The sequence below is a fragment of the Helianthus annuus genome, chromosome 12 (genome assembly GCF_002127325.2).
Source record: "Helianthus annuus cultivar XRQ/B chromosome 12, HanXRQr2.0-SUNRISE, whole genome shotgun sequence".
In the NCBI taxonomy this organism is placed as follows: Eukaryota; Viridiplantae; Streptophyta; class Magnoliopsida; order Asterales; family Asteraceae; genus Helianthus; species Helianthus annuus.
In genome coordinates, this window is record NC_035444.2 from 25,875,184 (window position 1) to 25,892,637 (window position 17,454).

The 17,454-nt window shown below is 39.3% G+C and overlaps 1 non-coding gene across 1 annotated transcript; it reads left to right on the plus strand.

Moving 5' to 3' along the window:
- Positions 1-13,674: 13,674 nt before the first annotated feature.
- Positions 13,675-13,781, plus strand: LOC118485347. Its single transcript, XR_004875647.1, has one exon. It is a non-coding gene; the product is annotated as a small nucleolar RNA R71 (small nucleolar RNA).
- The last annotated feature ends 3,673 nt before the right edge of the window (positions 13,782-17,454 follow it).

Below are 17,454 nucleotides of genomic sequence, written 5' to 3' on the forward strand. Positions count from 1 at the left end.
AGGTTCCTTAGTATGTACATTACAGATTATGCATAAATCGCTAAAATAGCTTTCTGTTGACTTTTTAACCGCACGTTTGACTCGATATTTGACATAGTTAGAGTGGTGATCAGGGGGAACCCTTTTAGAGGTTTATTACCCACATAAATACCATCTCATAACCACTTTTGATTCGTCATAAGACTGAACCATTTGCAAGTTATTGTATTGACAACCGTTAGTTACGACGGTTGTGTTTATAGGCTATAACTATGGAAATATATGATCAAAATGGTTGTGAACGACTTACAGAAGTGTGTTCTTGCTTAGAGAGCAGAGATGGAAGCTAGAGAGCTCTTAGAATGATCAGATGGAAGTGTTTGTGTTGTGGTGAATGTTATGAACATAATGTGGCTATTTATAGCCAAAGAAAACTCTCTAGATCACTACACAACAACCTACACTGATCATGATGATGGGTAGATGTCTCCTGAGGTGTATGGGTCAAGTGTAGGGTGCCCATGCCTCATTTATTGAGGTTTGATCGTTCACAATGTTCAAAAGGCAAGAAACTACAATGTTTCTGCATCTGGGCACTTTACGCGACCCGCATGGAAGTTCCATGCTCCTTTAACGCGGGTCGCCTAAAGTTCAAATATCAGGCGTGTAATTTAGGAGGCTCGCGGCCCGCCTACACTTAAGCCTAACCTTCACGCAGGTTGCGTGAGGTCTGTTTTTTAGATTTTTAAAATCTTTTGTAATGATTATCAGAATCCGGTAATTAATAACGAAATCTTTCGTAATGATTTACCTGACCTTTCGGGTTTGAAGGGGTAACTTTGCGGTTTGGCCCTCGGTTATTTACCGATAGGGGCCTCGTGTTATTTACCCGCGTTTGTTAAGTCCCCGGTTTATTTATTAATTTATTCAGAAAGCCTTAACTTTCATTATTGACGCTTTTAACCCTTCTCAAACGAATTTGAGTATAACTCTTTCGTTTTAAAACGGAACTTCGCGGAACTTATACTGTATATTCTAGTGAGCGTATAATACTGTTACGAGGCCTTGGGAACGTTAAAGGGTCACTCAGAGGTATAATTAAACATGTTGACACAGTTAACCCCTGTAGCTCGTAATCTCTCACTTTCTTCCGCGTTCCGCTTCCGTATGATTTATGATTTATTCGTTTGAAGGTACAAGCATTTATTTAGGGTTACTATACAACATATTTTCCCTTGTTGACATTTATAACCCTCGAATTTATATACTTTCAAGGTTTGTCAAAATTAGTCCTTTATTTATTATAGATGCCACGTGTAAAAAAATGACACGTGTTAACACATCATTGGTCACAAAAATTCGAGGTGTTACATATTTAAAGAGATATAACTGACATGCAGGTAACTGTCATGTCATTAGTCTCTTCAAAATTCAAAAAAAGGGCACGTGTTACTAAGGGGTTAACTCCCGCTATAGGTATTCGGCGGTATGATGATTAGTGGGGACGGTTAATTATAACTGACCTGGAGTGGACCCACATGAGGGGAAAATCTCTCATTGAACGGTTATGACTCAGCCCTGGATCATGAGCCTCGGGTCTCAGAACCAGGGACTAAAGATGACTTGACGACGGGCCAATAGGAAAGCCCATTTTACCCATTTTGGATTACCCTTATACGGGCCTAATTACAAGTAAGCCCAAAGGATAGGGTTATCTTGCCCATTAAGGTTTCTTTCCTTTGAGAAAAGCGGGAAAACAACTAGCAAGGAGGACAGGCTTCATTTAATGTTCGACAAGAATGGGATCTTGGCTGAGAGAATGTACTTCTCCGGCTGTAGCATTAAATAAGGTGGACATCCTGCCGTTGGGGGTCAGACACGTGTCTGCACCCCCCGAGAACCCACAAAAACCGTTAGATCACATGTGAGAAATATCTAGTGCATGAGATAAGGACCAGCTATTATATATAAGGGCAAGCAGGAGAAGGCAAAGACAGGTATGATCTCCGGAGTTATCTCATTTACTTCACCCTCATTTATTACTCCTACATTTATTCTGACCAACATTCTTATTTATTGCACACATGCATTCCGTTCACTTGATTCACACCTACGAGGAAATATTCCGGTGACTCACTCATCGGAATAAGCTCCTTTACCTTTCCGGCAAGTTTACTTACTCTCACGCCGGAGCTTGGTCACGGATCCCCCCTCTGGGGTCCTCCGTGGCGAGGCTAGCGGTTTGTTCTTTTGTAGTAACGGAGATAAAGGCTCTTGACGTCAACGAAGATCCATCTAACGTCATCCGAGAGTTGGGTATTCGACACTTGGCATTATGTTTTATTTTGCGATCCATTGTGTTTTTGTACCCTTCCTAGATTTAGGAGACTTTGTAGAATAACTCTACCCATGGTAAAAATGCAATGTTTATTCGGCTCTTATGAAATAAGTAAAAAGAACATATTTCACTTATTTATAACCTATACATGTGTAAATACATGAATTATCTATTTAATGCACGATTTTGTGTATATAACCCCGTCTATATATATTGAAGAGATTAATCTTGAATTTAAGGGGTAATTATTAAGCAGGTTATAGATATTTCTTGATGAATTACATATTGAGTTTTTTTATATTTTAATTAAGGATAATTCTAGTTTGAATTAGATAGGTTTATTTAGTTGGTTATTTTATTTATATAAATAGAGTTGAGTCGGGTTAGGACTAGAATGAGTTTAGTATAAATAGATGGTTAGGATTATTGTATTGGTGTACTTTCATTGATAAATAATAAAAAGAGTCGAACGAGTTCGTTCAAATCGTGTTTTAGTGTTTGATCAAAGGCCTGATTTTCCAACAATTGGTATTAGAGCTTGGCACTTCTGAGAGTCGTTTTCTGATAAAAAGGGGAGTAGCCCCTCACGGGGATGCAACGGCGGTGTGTACACGCGGCGCAAGTCAGGCAGACCTGCTGTGGCGTTCGTTTTTGTTCGTACGGCGGCAACACCTTGAAGGGTTCTGCGAAGCGGCTGCAATTTGGATATACTTTGTGTAGCAAATTAAGAAAGGGAAAAAAAGAAAACAATGTAATGGGTGTTGGTTTTCTTTGGGTCGAAAATTTTGAGGTGTAATTAAAATTACAAGTTAGTGAAACGGTGAAATCGCTTTGCGGAAAGGTGATCACATTCTAATGGTTGAATTACTAATTTATTAGTGGGTGGATTATTCAAATACATCATAGAATCTTTCGTAGTTAAAAAAAGCTAATGGAACAGTGATAGTTGCATGGATTTTATAATTAAAAGCCATGGGCTAGGTAGAATGCATGGATGATGTTCACAGTAGTAATATCTTGATTTTATTGCTAAACAAAAAGGGTTTTTTTTGGGAGCTGCTTAGGTTGTATTATAAGAAATCAATGTCAGCTGATTCGGGTATGGTTTCATGGTTGAAATCGGAGTCCAAACATTGCCGAAAGGTAACAACTGATCAAGAAGAAGGGGAGATTTGACCGAGTTTGTTGATCGTGTTTTAATTGCCGGAGACTCTTTCTCGCCAAGGAGGAAAATCGCAGCGAGGAGTACGAATTTGTTTTTGGCAAAAAAGCCAATGGGTGTGTCGTGGTAGAAACGGAAGAGCGAGGATGCTTAGGGTTTCGTTTGGCGACCGAGGGAAGGATCAACAGGTGTTTGTCATCTTTATTGGTGGTTGATATTAGGAGGAATATCAAGGAGGAGTCTAAAAGAAGGTAAAACTACGATTAAAGAAGGGTTCAATTTGTTTTACATTAACGATGAACGGTGGTTCGGATCAGCCGGTGTCACAGAAGTATCGTTGGGAAAACGGTGGTGATCAGGTGATAAGCTTCATTGCATTAGCAACTTTCAATCTATGTGATATCAAGACCCAGTCCTTCCAGCCAAGGATAAGAACAGAGTAACCGGTGTAGGTTGTTCTTTTGGTAGAAGTATCCGATCGGAATTTGCGGGTAGACGGACGATAGACGGATAGAAGAAGATTCGTCAAAGCGGGAGGCTTTGAATCTTGTCGTGTCTAGCAAGGAAAGAAAAAAAAACGATATAAGCGGGAAGCTTGTTTTTTTCTTTCATCGGTGGTCAAGAACGTGGTTGTTCTGGTGACTAGGGAAGAAGGGTGTCAAATTTAGTCAGTGAATTGAAGTTGTCGATAATGGTACGGATGTAAAGAGACGGATCTAGTTCAAGATTAAGGGCGGGAATGAAAGGATTAATCTTTGATTTAGGAGATACTTATTAAACAGGTTATTGATAAATCTTGGTAAACTATTTATTGAGTTTTTATTTTTATTTTTTATGGCATGTTTTGATGAGCCTTTTCATTTCTTTTTTTTTGACTTTTTAACCTCCTTATCTCTTTTTTTGGAAAAGTCACAACCAAGTGACTTTTTTATTTCTCCTTTTCAATGCCTAAAAAACTCATTTTCACCTTATTACCCAAACACAATTTCACAAAAAACTCATTTTCCAAGAAGTCATAATGAGTTAAAATAAGCTCATCCAAACATGGCCTTAGTTAGGGATAATTGCTAGTTTGAATTAGACAGGTTTATGTAGTTGGTTATTTTATTTATATAAATAGAGTTTGTGTCGGGTTAGAAACTAGAATGCGTTTAGTATAAATAGATGGTTTGGTGTGCTTTCTTCGATGAATAATAAAAACGTCGAACGTGTTCGTTCAAATTGTGTTTTAGTGTTTGATTAAGGGCCCGATTTTCCAACATATTCAATATAAACTTCATATGGAAGTGCTTTAACCTAAAACGATTTTAATTTAGTACGAGTCTAATCTGCAATGGCGCAGCTTTGAAGGGGCCGCGGGGGGGGGGGACCCCTGAACTTTTCGCTCAGTAGTGTTATATATTTAGTTTTCGTATATAGAAATTTTTGGGTATATAAATTTTCGCCCCCCCGGTTCTATAGAAATTTTTGAGTATATACGTTTTTGACCCCCCCCTCCCCGATCGAAAACGTTAAGCTTCGCCACTGATAATCTGTAATTACAATTTTATAGCTAATAAAATTTTAAAATGATAGAAAACTATGCATTTGAATATATTTAACTTGGTTTCTAACCCGTTTGATTTATTCAACCTGTTTAACCGATATATATTATATACGTTAGCTAATATTTTTCACTCAGTAATTTATATATTTCATCTCTTGTTGTCAATACATCCACGACAGAAGATGTAAGCCGGGCCAAATGGCCCAACTCAAGAACGGCCCCTCCCAAAGAACCATTAAATAAATTCATTAAGTTGTATTAAGAGGTGTAAAAACCGTTTTTTTTTGGCCAAACTGGTTAGGGTTATAAATTAAATCACACGGTTAACTTTGGTAAAATCCAGGTTGAAAAGAAACCCATTCGGGTGAAAATATCTAAACCTTATTTAAGGTGCTGTTTGTTTTTTCTGTGGAAAAATGTCTGCAGTCTGCGTACCACATCTGCAGGCATCTGTAGGAGAAGAGGTGGACCAAATGTCTGCAGTCTGCAAGGAGTAGAGGGTTTGTTTTTTTTATACAAAAAGATCTTCACTACTCTTCTCTCATTTTTCTCATTGTAGTGAAACCCTAACCCAAATAACCACTGCCACTCCATCTCCCTTCCCTCTCCCTCTCGTTCAAACACGCAGGCACACAAGAAAACCGGCTGCCGGTGACGGTTTCGCCGACAAGACGCCCCAGCACCTCCGATGCTCATCCATCATATCTCGAATCATCTTATACACACCCCTAGCCGCATCTCCGGTTACAACCTACAACCACCGGAAGTTACTTAGAGAGAAAGAGAGAGTACGAGGGGAGAGGAAGCTGCAGGAGGACGGCCGGCGACGGTGGGGTGCCGATTCTCCGGTGAGTGTGCTCCTTTTTCTCGTTTCGGGTAAATACGTTGACTGTACACGGTTGCTCCTTTTTCTCGATTCTCCAGTGGTTGTTTGGGGGTTCTGTTTGCAGATGAAGATGAAGATGGTGGCGGAGATGTTTGGGGGTTTTGTTTGCAGATGAAGATGAAGATGATGGTGGTGGTGTCGGAGGTGGAGGTGGTGGCAGAGATGTGGGGGTGGAGGTGGTGGCGGAGATGTGGTGATGGAGGTGGTGGCGGGGATGCAGAGGTGAGAAGAGAGAAGAGGTCTGTGGAGGGTGTGTGTTTTGAAGGTGAGAAGAGGTTTGCAGACATATGGACAGGTCTGCGTGTGGAAGATGTGGGGAAGACCTTTTTGTTGAGAAGTGCTTCCGGAAAACAAACAAGCTGCAGACATCAAACGTCTGCGCGCGTCTGCGCGACGCAGACATAAGTGGCCAGAAGCACTTCTGGGCAAAAAACAAACACCACCTAAATTGATTTGGGACCGATTGAAAAAGGTTTGAGTGAAAACCCCATTATTAATTTTTTTTTGGTCGGTTTGGATGACGAGAGAGGAAACTAGTATACAAACTCTGTCTGGATCAGATTGAAATCAGTTTGGCTAAGATCGGTTTGTTAGTGCAAATTAGGAAGGGTTACCAAACTGGTTTTTTTGTCCATCTCAATATATTTACAAAAAGTATTATTCATAATTAACATAAATTTTATGTATGAAATCTAGTTATACCAAATAGATGGATATAGAATTTTAAAAAATAAAGTTTATCATGCAATTTTATGTGAATTAAAGAAACTAAAGTTAGTTGTATAAGAGTGCAAGTCAATCTCAAAATAATATTAATTGAAGTTTGAGTATTTTGGATCCCATTTATAACATTTTACGTTTGTATAAAATGTGATTTACCTTTTGAAATCCATTAATGCTACTTAAAGAGTTCATAATGTAGAGCCCACGTACCCAATATCATGCTCTTTTCACGGACCTAAAGAGTACATGCATCACCAATCCTCGTCCTATTTCTTGACTAAATGGAACATCACATGTCATTCCTCACGACATGCAACTCTCATGAATCATGACCATACATCCCCCCACTAAAGACGATGAGATCTTGTATCTAATCGATACCCCACGTGTGTAAGCTCTTTTTTTTGGTATTTATATATGCATTTATGAATTTCACCATATTTTTTAGATTTTTCGATCTTGCAACAATAAAAATAAATGCATAGGGCCTGAGACTCATAGTTAGATAGATAGACATTTTGTGTCACCAGTTAATTGTTCCACATTTCTATATGGTAATAACTAAAAACAAACATATTATAAGAGTTAAAAGACTTTTCCTTTAATATTACTGAAAGAGAATCATCTGTAAAAGGAGAAACTTTTTTTGACCATACAAAATTTTATTGCATTCATTTTGATGCATGGGCATCGGGTCATCAATATGGTAATGAAGGGTGCCAAAAGAAAGTGCGGGCCTGAAGACAGAACTGGGCCGAAAACGCGCCAAATCAAGCCACCGTCCCAGTTGGGCTGCTGCTGAGGATCCCTGGTTTATAAAGTTGTGTGAATCATTGGCCGATTTAAAGAGTATTCGTTTATCCATTATTTTTTAATCTATTTAAATATGTTTAAGGGTCGCGAGTTTTCTTAGTATTTGCTTTAAATATGTTTTAGGGTCGGGAGTTTTCTCAGTATTTGCTTTAAATATGTTTTAGGGTCGGAAGTTTTCTTAGTATTTGCTTAATTTTTTTTAACATTGTTAAGCTTTTGAGTATTAATCAAGCCGACTATTTGAGTTCGTTCTACTTGCATCGAGTAGTGTCAGAACTATGGCTAATCAAACAGTTTCTTGTGAAGACTAGTTCAAACTAGATGGTAGATCCACCGAACGAGACAACAATGTCCAAGGGCATGATTCACATAAACTTATCATACAAGGTAACCATTATCTTCGATTTCCGGATGTGGCAACGAGTGTGGGAACTGAGACCCAAAGGATGTGATCCTTCGGAATCTATGCAGTAGGGTTCACCGTCTAAAGGAGGTGGCATGACAAGTATTGGAATTGGCAACCTAGGAAGTAAAGCAAGATGGAGTCACGACCCTAGTCATTGTGGCAGACCTATAGCCAAGTGCGGTTGCGGGCCATAAAATAGTTTAGTGTATTATTTAACCGAAATCCTGATCGCACCCCTTAGAATATGGTAAAATCCTCCAATAACACCCCCTGAAAATAAATCTTAGGTTTGCCATTGTCTAGTCTCAAGATGGTTATTGAGTACCAACCAAGTCACAAATGAGGAACAGAGAGTGAGCCCTTTGAACCAACTATTTTACACCCGTTGCACAATTGAGGGAAACGTTTGTCATTTGGTTATCGATGGGGGAAACAACAAGAATCTGATATCTTCATGGGTTGTGTCATTGTGAAGCTGTTGGGATTGCTAGTTGAAAACCATCCTCACCCGTACTAGCTCGCTTGAGTTAGAAAGAATGCCAAGATCACAATGAATAGACGATGCCTATTAATGCGCGTGTGGTGTAATATATTTTTATGTATATTTTTAGCTCTTTTTAACCACTTTAGTCAAGTTTTAAATTTATAAAACACGATATTTACTAACACCAAACACACATATGGGCAAGTGCACCCATCGTGAGCGTAGTATAGTGTTGGTAAGATACCGAGGTCGTCCAAGGACACAAGAGCTTTTAATACCGTTTTATCCTCAACGTCTAATCAAATCAAAAGTTTAGAAAAAGGTTTTAAACTAGAAAAAAAAAACTAAAAACGCTGAAAATAAAAATAAAATAAAATAAAAACAAATAGACAAGATGAATCACTTGGATCCGACTCGCCTTTAGTGTAACCTTTGATTATTTCTGCACTTTTTAAGAGATTATCTTAGTTATTGTAGTAGGCCCCTCTTTTGAAGGTGACGTTACCCTCAACCCAGTAGTTTGAGTCAGCAAGGATACAATCCTAAAGAGTTGGATTATTGAAAGATAATTAATTAAGTTATTAATGCGTAATGTGGTAGGCCCCTCTATTGAAGGTGACGTTTCCCTCGGCTAAGTAGTCTGAGTCAGTAGGGATACAGTCCTAAGTTGCCGAGTTAATATATTAATAGTAGTTTACATATGAGGGGATCAAGAAATTCGGACCCCCGCCATCCAATACCAGTGGGTATTGAAGGAGATCATACTAAGCTTGACCTAGGTCCTTGCAGGATCTATACACTGAAGAAGGCAAGACTCTTACCAAACCATTCCCTTAACCCCCGACCAGGTAGCCAACGTATCTCCATATAGACCGTGGAGATATGAATGGTGTAAATCTTTTATTTTATATAGACAGTAAAATAACGCCAAGACACCACAGACAAATGATAAGGAAGACTCACCTTCAACATAAGAAACTAGTTATTAAAGTCATTAATACATAACCAAATAAAAAGTGTGAAAAGATTAAAAATAAAAAGTATTACACTAAATGCTTGTCTTCACCAAGTGATGTAAGAGACTTAGGCAAACATGGCCTTTGATTGTCAAGAACTCTTACAATCAATCTTGGATCCCGAGACTACAACACACACTCTATGATGGATGATGGATGATGGTGGTGGATGATGGTGTTGTGGTGGTGGTGGAGTGTGGGTGAAGTGCGAGAGAGGTGGTTTGTCAAGGGGATGATTTGCAAGTGAGCCAAGCACCCCTATTAATAGTCTGCACAGAAGCCCGGACACGGCCCCGTGTCCACCCATCTTCTTTTTCTTCATTAATTGCAGTTTGTATGCATTAGTTGACCACGCCCCTGTGTCCGCTGGGCACGACCCCGTGTGCAGAAGCGTATCTGTACTATCAAGATTTCCCTAGATTCTACGAATCTTAGAGTTGACCACGACCCTGTGTCCGCTGGGCATGCCCCCGTGGGTGGTGATAGAAGCTTCTACAACTTTGTCTTTTCTGCAAACACTTGGGCACGCCCCTGTGTTCATTGAGCACGGGGCGTGTTCAGCCTTCTGTTCTCTTGTTTTTTCTTGGGAGGATGCCGTCGAGGGGTCAGCCATGCCACGTTTATTCTTTTTCTTGTATTTATGTTAGATTTAGCCGCCTTTTTGCTTCTTTTATTCATTTGAGCTCATTTAATCCTGAAAATACAAAAGGAAGACAAAAGCACACTTTTTCCAACATTAATACTAAAAAAGGGTTAGTTTTACGCCACAATTTATGTAATTTATATGTTGAATTTTACACACATCAAATACCCCCACACTTGAATCTTTGCTTGTCCTCAAGCAAAACTCTTTATAATGTGGCTTTACAATCCCAAATGGAATGGGTAGAAGAGAAGGTTTTTGGGCTTGTCATAGAGTGTCGGGATTCCAAGATTTTTATTAGGTTTTATTTTTATTTTATTTACAATCCTATTCATCATGATTTATTTAGAACATTTATATAAGAGAAATTATTTATTTGGGCATAACATGCCTCTTTAAAATCCCATTTATCTACAAGTTCACATACCTCACCGGAGATCACTCAACACTCGGCCAAAAATGTATTTGTGAAACACTCGAGACCGGCATGGAACTTACTTCTACCATATGCTTGCCAAACAATCAATCCTCCTCCTTTTTAACTATAAACCTTTGTAAATATCAAGAGGACTTTTGGGGAAGGGTTAGGCTTGGGTTAAAGGTAGGTGGTTGGGTTAGTGGTTAGTAGAAAAGAGCGAAAAGCGTAAAAAGCGTCGGTTTTCGCAATACTTTTTTTTTCATAACGTTTTATTTTCATGAAGCAATTCTTTAAACAAAGTTATTTTTGATGAACTTGTTTGTTTTATTTCTTGGCTTCATCATCATATATATATATATATATTTAAAGGAATGTCACATGAAAAACCGAGCTTTTTACTAAAATAAAGGGTTTAAAATGAAAAAAAGGGTTTTAGTGGATAAAAGGGTGTTTGTTTTGTGGGTTAAGAAATGAAAAGGTTTAGGCTCAAAGGGGTTAACTAGGGAGATTTTGGATATGTGGAAAAAAAAAAGAAAAATAATGGTGTAGAAATAAAAAAGGGTTAGTCCTAATGCCTCCTTCATTTAATTACTCCGGTTTAAGTTGGTAAGGACCGGGATTGAATCGTCGTGGCAAGTTCCAGAGTTGTAAAAAACCAAGCGGCTATTTACACAAGGAAAGAAAAATGAGCATTTAGTTTAAAGATGTGTATTTGTATGCTCAATAAAGGCTCAAAACTCACTTTTTTGTGGGAATGGATTTTTATGTGATCAAGTATATATAATCAAATTTTAACTAGATTTGTCATGTCGTTTCATAATTTTCTTATGTTGTTTCTTTTTATCACGACACTATCGGTTGTAAATTTGTAAAAATATAATCTTTTTAAAACTTGTAATTCCCAAATTAAACCGAGACAAGTAAAGAAAAATGAAAAAAATTTTGAAAAAAAATTGGGGTGATTAGCAGTTCCAATAGAGTTTTGTGTAAGACTTGTGATTAGGACTTGCAAAATTTAAGGTTTTAGCATCCCCCCACACTTAAATTACACATTGTACTCAATGTGTCCCAAAAGTAAGTTTTTAGGTTGATTGAATGTGTAAAAGTGTATTTAAAAACAAAATTTAATGTTACTGGGTGTCTTGACATGGGCCCGTGGTGTCCGGGCATGGCCCCGTGTTCAGATTGCTAGTAACATAAATCTTTAAAAAGAAACAGAAGCCTGGGCACGGGGGCGTGTTCAGCGAACACGCCCCGTGTCCAATTACCTGAACTGGGCGATTTTCTGCAGATTGTTCAGCACGGGGCCGTGTTGGGTGGGCACGGCCCGTACTGAACTTGCTGTAACGAAGAAAAATTGTCGGGTGGCTCTGTTTTTGTGCATGGAGTGTTGGTTCAAGTTTCCCTTGGTATCCTCCATCATCCCGAGTGTGTTTTATTCCTGAAAATTAAAACTAAACTAGAAAACATAAAAATTAATCTAAGCTAAACTAAGGATAGTTCCGCGGAAAACATAAAAATTAATCTAAGCTAAACTAAGATAGTTCCGCGGAATGCCTCCGTGGTGCGCCACGTTTATAAGGGTCCTTGGCTAGACCCAAAGCCAGTCATATGTTACCCAAGTGGGATGTTTTGCATCCCATGTTGCACCATGAGAGAGCATCATCCAAACTTGAGTCTATGACCTTCGTGTAATTGACCGGTTCGTCATCTTCTACTCTCTTTCCAACTCCGAACTTCATTTCCTTGTCCCCAATCCTCAATGTTAGTGTTTCACCATTCATGTCTACTACTGCGTGGGCCGTAGCTAGGAATGGCCTTCGTAAGATGAATGGTACTTCGGTATCTTCCTCCGTATCTAGTATGACAAAGTCGGCTGGGAAGACGAATTTGCCGACTTTGACTAATAGATTTTCAATGATACCTTGTGGATATTTGACTGACCTATCGGCGAGTTGTATGCTCATTTTTGTAGGGCTTGTTTTTCCTAGGCCGAGTCGGTTGAACATTGATGCGGGCATGAGGTTTATGCTAGCCCCAAGGTCGGCTAGTGCATTACGAATGGGGGATTCCCCAATCGAACAAGGGATTGTGAAGCTCCCAGGATCAATCTTCTTTTGCGGGAGTTTGTTGAGTAGTAAGGCGGAGCATTCTTCGCTTAAATTAACTAATTGCAATGATTCAATTTTCCTTTTGTTAGTGAGGAAGTCCCTCATAAATTTTGAATATTTAGGCATTTGGGTTAGGACTTCAATAAATGGAATATTAACATGCAATTGTTTTAGCAATTTTTCAAACTTTGTGAATTGCTCATCGGACTTTTGGCGAATTAACCGACCGAGGTATGGAATCGGAGGATTCTTGGTGGGCTCTTGATTTTGTAGAGGAGCCGTCTCTTGTTGGGGCGTTGACGGAGTTGTGGACTGGCTAGACCGGCTCGTTTCAGTTGAAGGTATTGGAGCTTCCTCGGGACCCATGGTACGGTTTCTCAATGTGATGAGATGTACTTGTGCCTTTGGGTTGGTTTCGGTATTACTTGGTAACGCGCCTTGTGGTCTCTCGGAGATATTTTGAGCTATTTGACTTAATTGTTTTCAATGTTTTGAATACTAGCTTGTTGATTTCTAAAATTCGATTCCAATTGTTGAAATCGATCTGAGTTTTTTTTTTCGGTGTCAGAGATGAGGCGAGATATGGTATCTTCAAGCCTTTCTCGTCCCCCTTGTTGAGAGAAATTTTGTGACTCACTTCTTAGTTGTTGAAAGTTTGTTCGTTGGTTTAGATTTTGTTGGTTACTACTATTGTTGGGTTCTCTCCAACCAAGGTTAGGGTGGTTACGCCATCCTTGGTTGTAGGTACCCGTTGGAGGACCCGATGGCCTAGGTCTATTATCAATGTAGTTTACCGTCTCTATTTGATTATCCAATTCTTTCATATAACTCCAATTTTCATGTGGCCCACCACACCCTTCACAAGCCATAACCGAGGCCGTTTTTGCTATTTCTAACTTTTTGATTTTTGATGAAAGGGCTTCGATTTGAGCTTGTAAAGAAGTGCTTTCGTCAACCTTATGAGTGCCCGGGGCAATAGATTTATTACCTCGGGGAGTGTGCCACTGAAAACTGGTTTGAGCAATTTCCACAATTTAATTATAAATTGGGCGACGATTACCTAAAACTCCCCCGGAGCTAGAGTCAAGTGTTTGTCTTGTGTGTGGCAACAATCCATTGTAGAAAGTGGATACTTGTTGCCAAATCGCAAGACCATGATGCAGACACTTTCTTAATAGCTCCTTGAACCTTTCCCAAGTTTCATATAAGGATTCCCCATCTTCTTGTGAGTATGTATTAATTTCAGTCATTAGTTTAGCCATTTTAGCAGGAGGGAAATACTTATATAAAAACTTTTGGGCTAGTTCATCCCAAGTGTTTACCGAGCCAACTAGGAGGGTATTAAACCAAGCCTTAGCTCGGTCTTTTAATGAAAATGGAAACATTCGAAGGCGGATGGCGTCATTTGATGCTCCATTGATCCGAAAGGTATCACATATTTCCAAGAAATTGGTAATATGTAAATGGGGATCTTCGTCCGCAAGTCCATGGAAGGTTGTGGAGTTTTGGAGCATCTGTATCAAATGTGACCGAAGTTCGAAATTGTTGGCCTCGACATTTGGTGCATTGATAGCAGCGCTGAGATTACTTACAGTGGGCCGTAGGTAATCCATGAGGGTACGTTGATCCGCCATTGGAAGTGGGTCCCCCGAAACTCTTTCTTGGTTTTTAGCTTTAAGTCTTTTTCTTAGAAAGCGTTCGGGTTCGTCTAGCGGTTCTTTTATGTATTTGCTAGAACTGGAGCTCATACACTATGTAGAAAGATCAGGTATCGCGCCTGGGTTCCAAGTCCTGCAATAAAAACACAAAAGAATGTTGGTCAGAAGCTTCACCACGGCCCCGTGCTCAGATGAACACGGCCCGTGGTCGGAGATACAATAATTATTTTTCGGATCCCTGTTACTGGAGAGCTTGACACGGCCCCGTGTTGCACTGACACGGCCCCGTGCTCAACCCTCTGTAACTCGGAAAATAAAGACTACCAGTAACAATGCTGGGCATGGCCCGTGTCCGACCAGGCACGGGTACAGAAACTGAAAAATTAAGAAAAATCCTAAAAAAACAGAAAAAGAAAAATAAGAAAGAAAAACGATTAGGTCGTTGATGCGCGTGTGGTGTAATATATTTTTATGTATATTTTTAGCCCCTTTTAACCACTTTAGTCAAGTTTTAAATTTATAAAACACGATATTTAGTAACACCAAACACACATATGGGCAAGTGCACCTATCGTGAGCGTAGTATAGTGTTGGTAAGATACCGAGGTCGTCCAAGGACACAACAGCTTTTAATACCGGTTTATCCTCAACGTCTAATCAAATCAAAAGTTTAGAAAAAGGTTTTAAACTACAAAATAAAAAAAATAAAAATGCTGAAAATAAAAATAAAATAAAAACAGATAGACAAGATGAATCACTTGGATCCGACTCGCCCTTAGTGTAACCTTTGATTATTTCCGCACTTTTGCACTTATTAAGAGATTATCTTAGTTATTGTAGTAGGCCCCTCTTTTGAAGGTGACGTTACCCTCAACCCAGTAGTTTGAGTCAGCAAGGATACAATCCTAAAGGGTTGGATTATTGAAAGATAATTAATTAAGTTATTAATGCGTAATGTGGTAGGCCCCTCTTTTGAAGGTGACGTTACCCTCGGCTAAGTAGTCTGAGTCAGCAGGGATACAGTCCTAAGGAGCCAGGTTAATATATTAATAGTAGTTTACATATGAGGGGTGACGTGACCGTGTCGTCCCGATCAGTCAAAAACCCAATTAAACCTAGGTAGCTAGGGTAAGTCGAGTATCGTATCCATGAAGAGCAGGTGGTTGATGTATTGCAAAATACATCATTTATTCGTGTAAAGTTTGTATAGTTTTCGTGATATTTAGTTTTGTTTTTCGTTAGAATATGTATACTATTGATCAAATCGTGTTTCGCAGGTCTTGATGCTCAAATATGCGAGAAACCGAGTAAAACGTGTTAAAATATTGAAGTGTCAAGTCTTGAAGCATGTTGGAAAGGTCGAGGAGTTGAAAGAGAGTTTAAAAGCTGAAAAATCACTTTCTGGCACCCCATCACCCACTGAGCAAGTTTCTGGCACCTGGCGAGAGTCTGAAGTTAGTAAATGAGCTAAAAAACAAGGTGGCACCCCACCACCTAGTCCCTGATTTTCTGGCGCCCAGCCAGAACGTTCTGATTGGCAATTATTACGAAAATTAAAAGGGTTTGTTATGGAAAGTCATATATAAACATCCTTAACTTAAGAATAAACCCTAATTCGACTTTGGGGAGTTCTTGGGCAATCATTGAGCATTCTTGGAGCTTTTTCGGAGATCTTGAAGCCTAGGAATCATCGGCACGAGTTCGGAGAAGAAGGCTTGAAGATCTAATCGGGTTTTCTAGTTCTTTATTCTTAACTTTTCTTACGAAACTTGTTATGATGAATTCCGGTTTAGATTTCTTTGGATTGTTTTCACGTTTTAACATGCCTGGCTAAACTTATAAGCCACTTAGACTTGATGAATGGATTGATGTAAAGTTTTTACCGGTTTTATTAATTGCATGATTTTTATGGACTAATTGTGATTTGTAAAAGGTTTGGTTTAATGGTTTGATGTGTATGCATGCTTTGATTTGGTTTATTGTTATTATTTGCTTCATATGATTCTTAGTGACGGTCTATATCACAACATAGAGTCATATTAGGGTTTAGGATTTCGGTGAGTGTCTATATCACGTTAGAAAACCTTAACTCTTTAGGGTGGAATTGGCCAATAACCCCTAGAAGTATTTGATAATAATTTGCTAAGTCTAGTGAGGGGCTATTGGTAGGTCTTACCCGGCGAATTGCTTTAGATAGTCCTTGGGAAAGGTCATGTCTTGGTTTACCTGTCGGTCTTATTAGTCTATCAAGTCAAACCGATTACTTCAAACTACCCTAGACCTAGGATTGGAAAAGAATAGGTCAACATTAGGGTACTTACACAATAATTAGACAACTGGGAAGGCGTCTAATAACCGGTAGGATTAACGGCCTAGGTAGCTCCACAGGTTTCTCCTTGAGAAGGGTCGAGGGGCCTCGATGGTTCTTAATAGGTTTAGTACTTTAAGATCCCGGTTCCATAACTCGTGCATTTAACTTAATCGGTAATCTCTTAAAAACAATCCAGGATTCTTGTCTAGGTGGTCTTGTTCTCATATAAGAAAAGTCCTCAGTCTTTATTCGTCTTTAGTCTAGTTCTAGTTTAATTTAGTAGTTTAATATAGGTTTCCTTAGTTTTCGTAACCCCCCCCCAAACAATTAAAACAAGTTAAGTCGTGTCTGTCAGCGTCTGTTAGAGTCTAATTTGCGTGATACATAGAGTCACGTGGTTCGATATCCGGACTTCCTAGGTTATACTACATTGATCGGTACACTTGCCGATTGTGTGGTTTTAGGTCGAGTCTAGAATTAAAGCTTTTTAGTGTCTAGCTTAGAGAATCTAATTTAGTTAATTTTTATAGTCTGTTTAGCACACATCAAGTTTTTGGCGCCGTTGCCGGGGACTCTTGGCAATCGCGTTCATTAGCTTTGATAGACTTTATTGACATATACGTGCTACGTGTTTAGTTTGTTTGAGTCTTTTATTTGTGTTTTTATTTTCGTTTGAGTCGTAGTGACTACTGTTGCTTTTCTCTCATTCAGGTTTTTGCGGATAGTGGATGCCACATCTGCGCTCGCACGGACCGCCACCGAAGCCACCAGTCACCGAGTCATCATCATCGTCTCGTTTGGGCCAAGGCCCACAGGTTAGTATTTCATCCACGTCTCAGTTTCTCAATTTCGATTACTCCATTACCCACCCCACCTCAATCACCCAAAACATTACCTAAGATTTCCCCACCCGATAGCCCTACTTTTAGCACCTCTAGCATCCCAGAGAACCTAGAACAC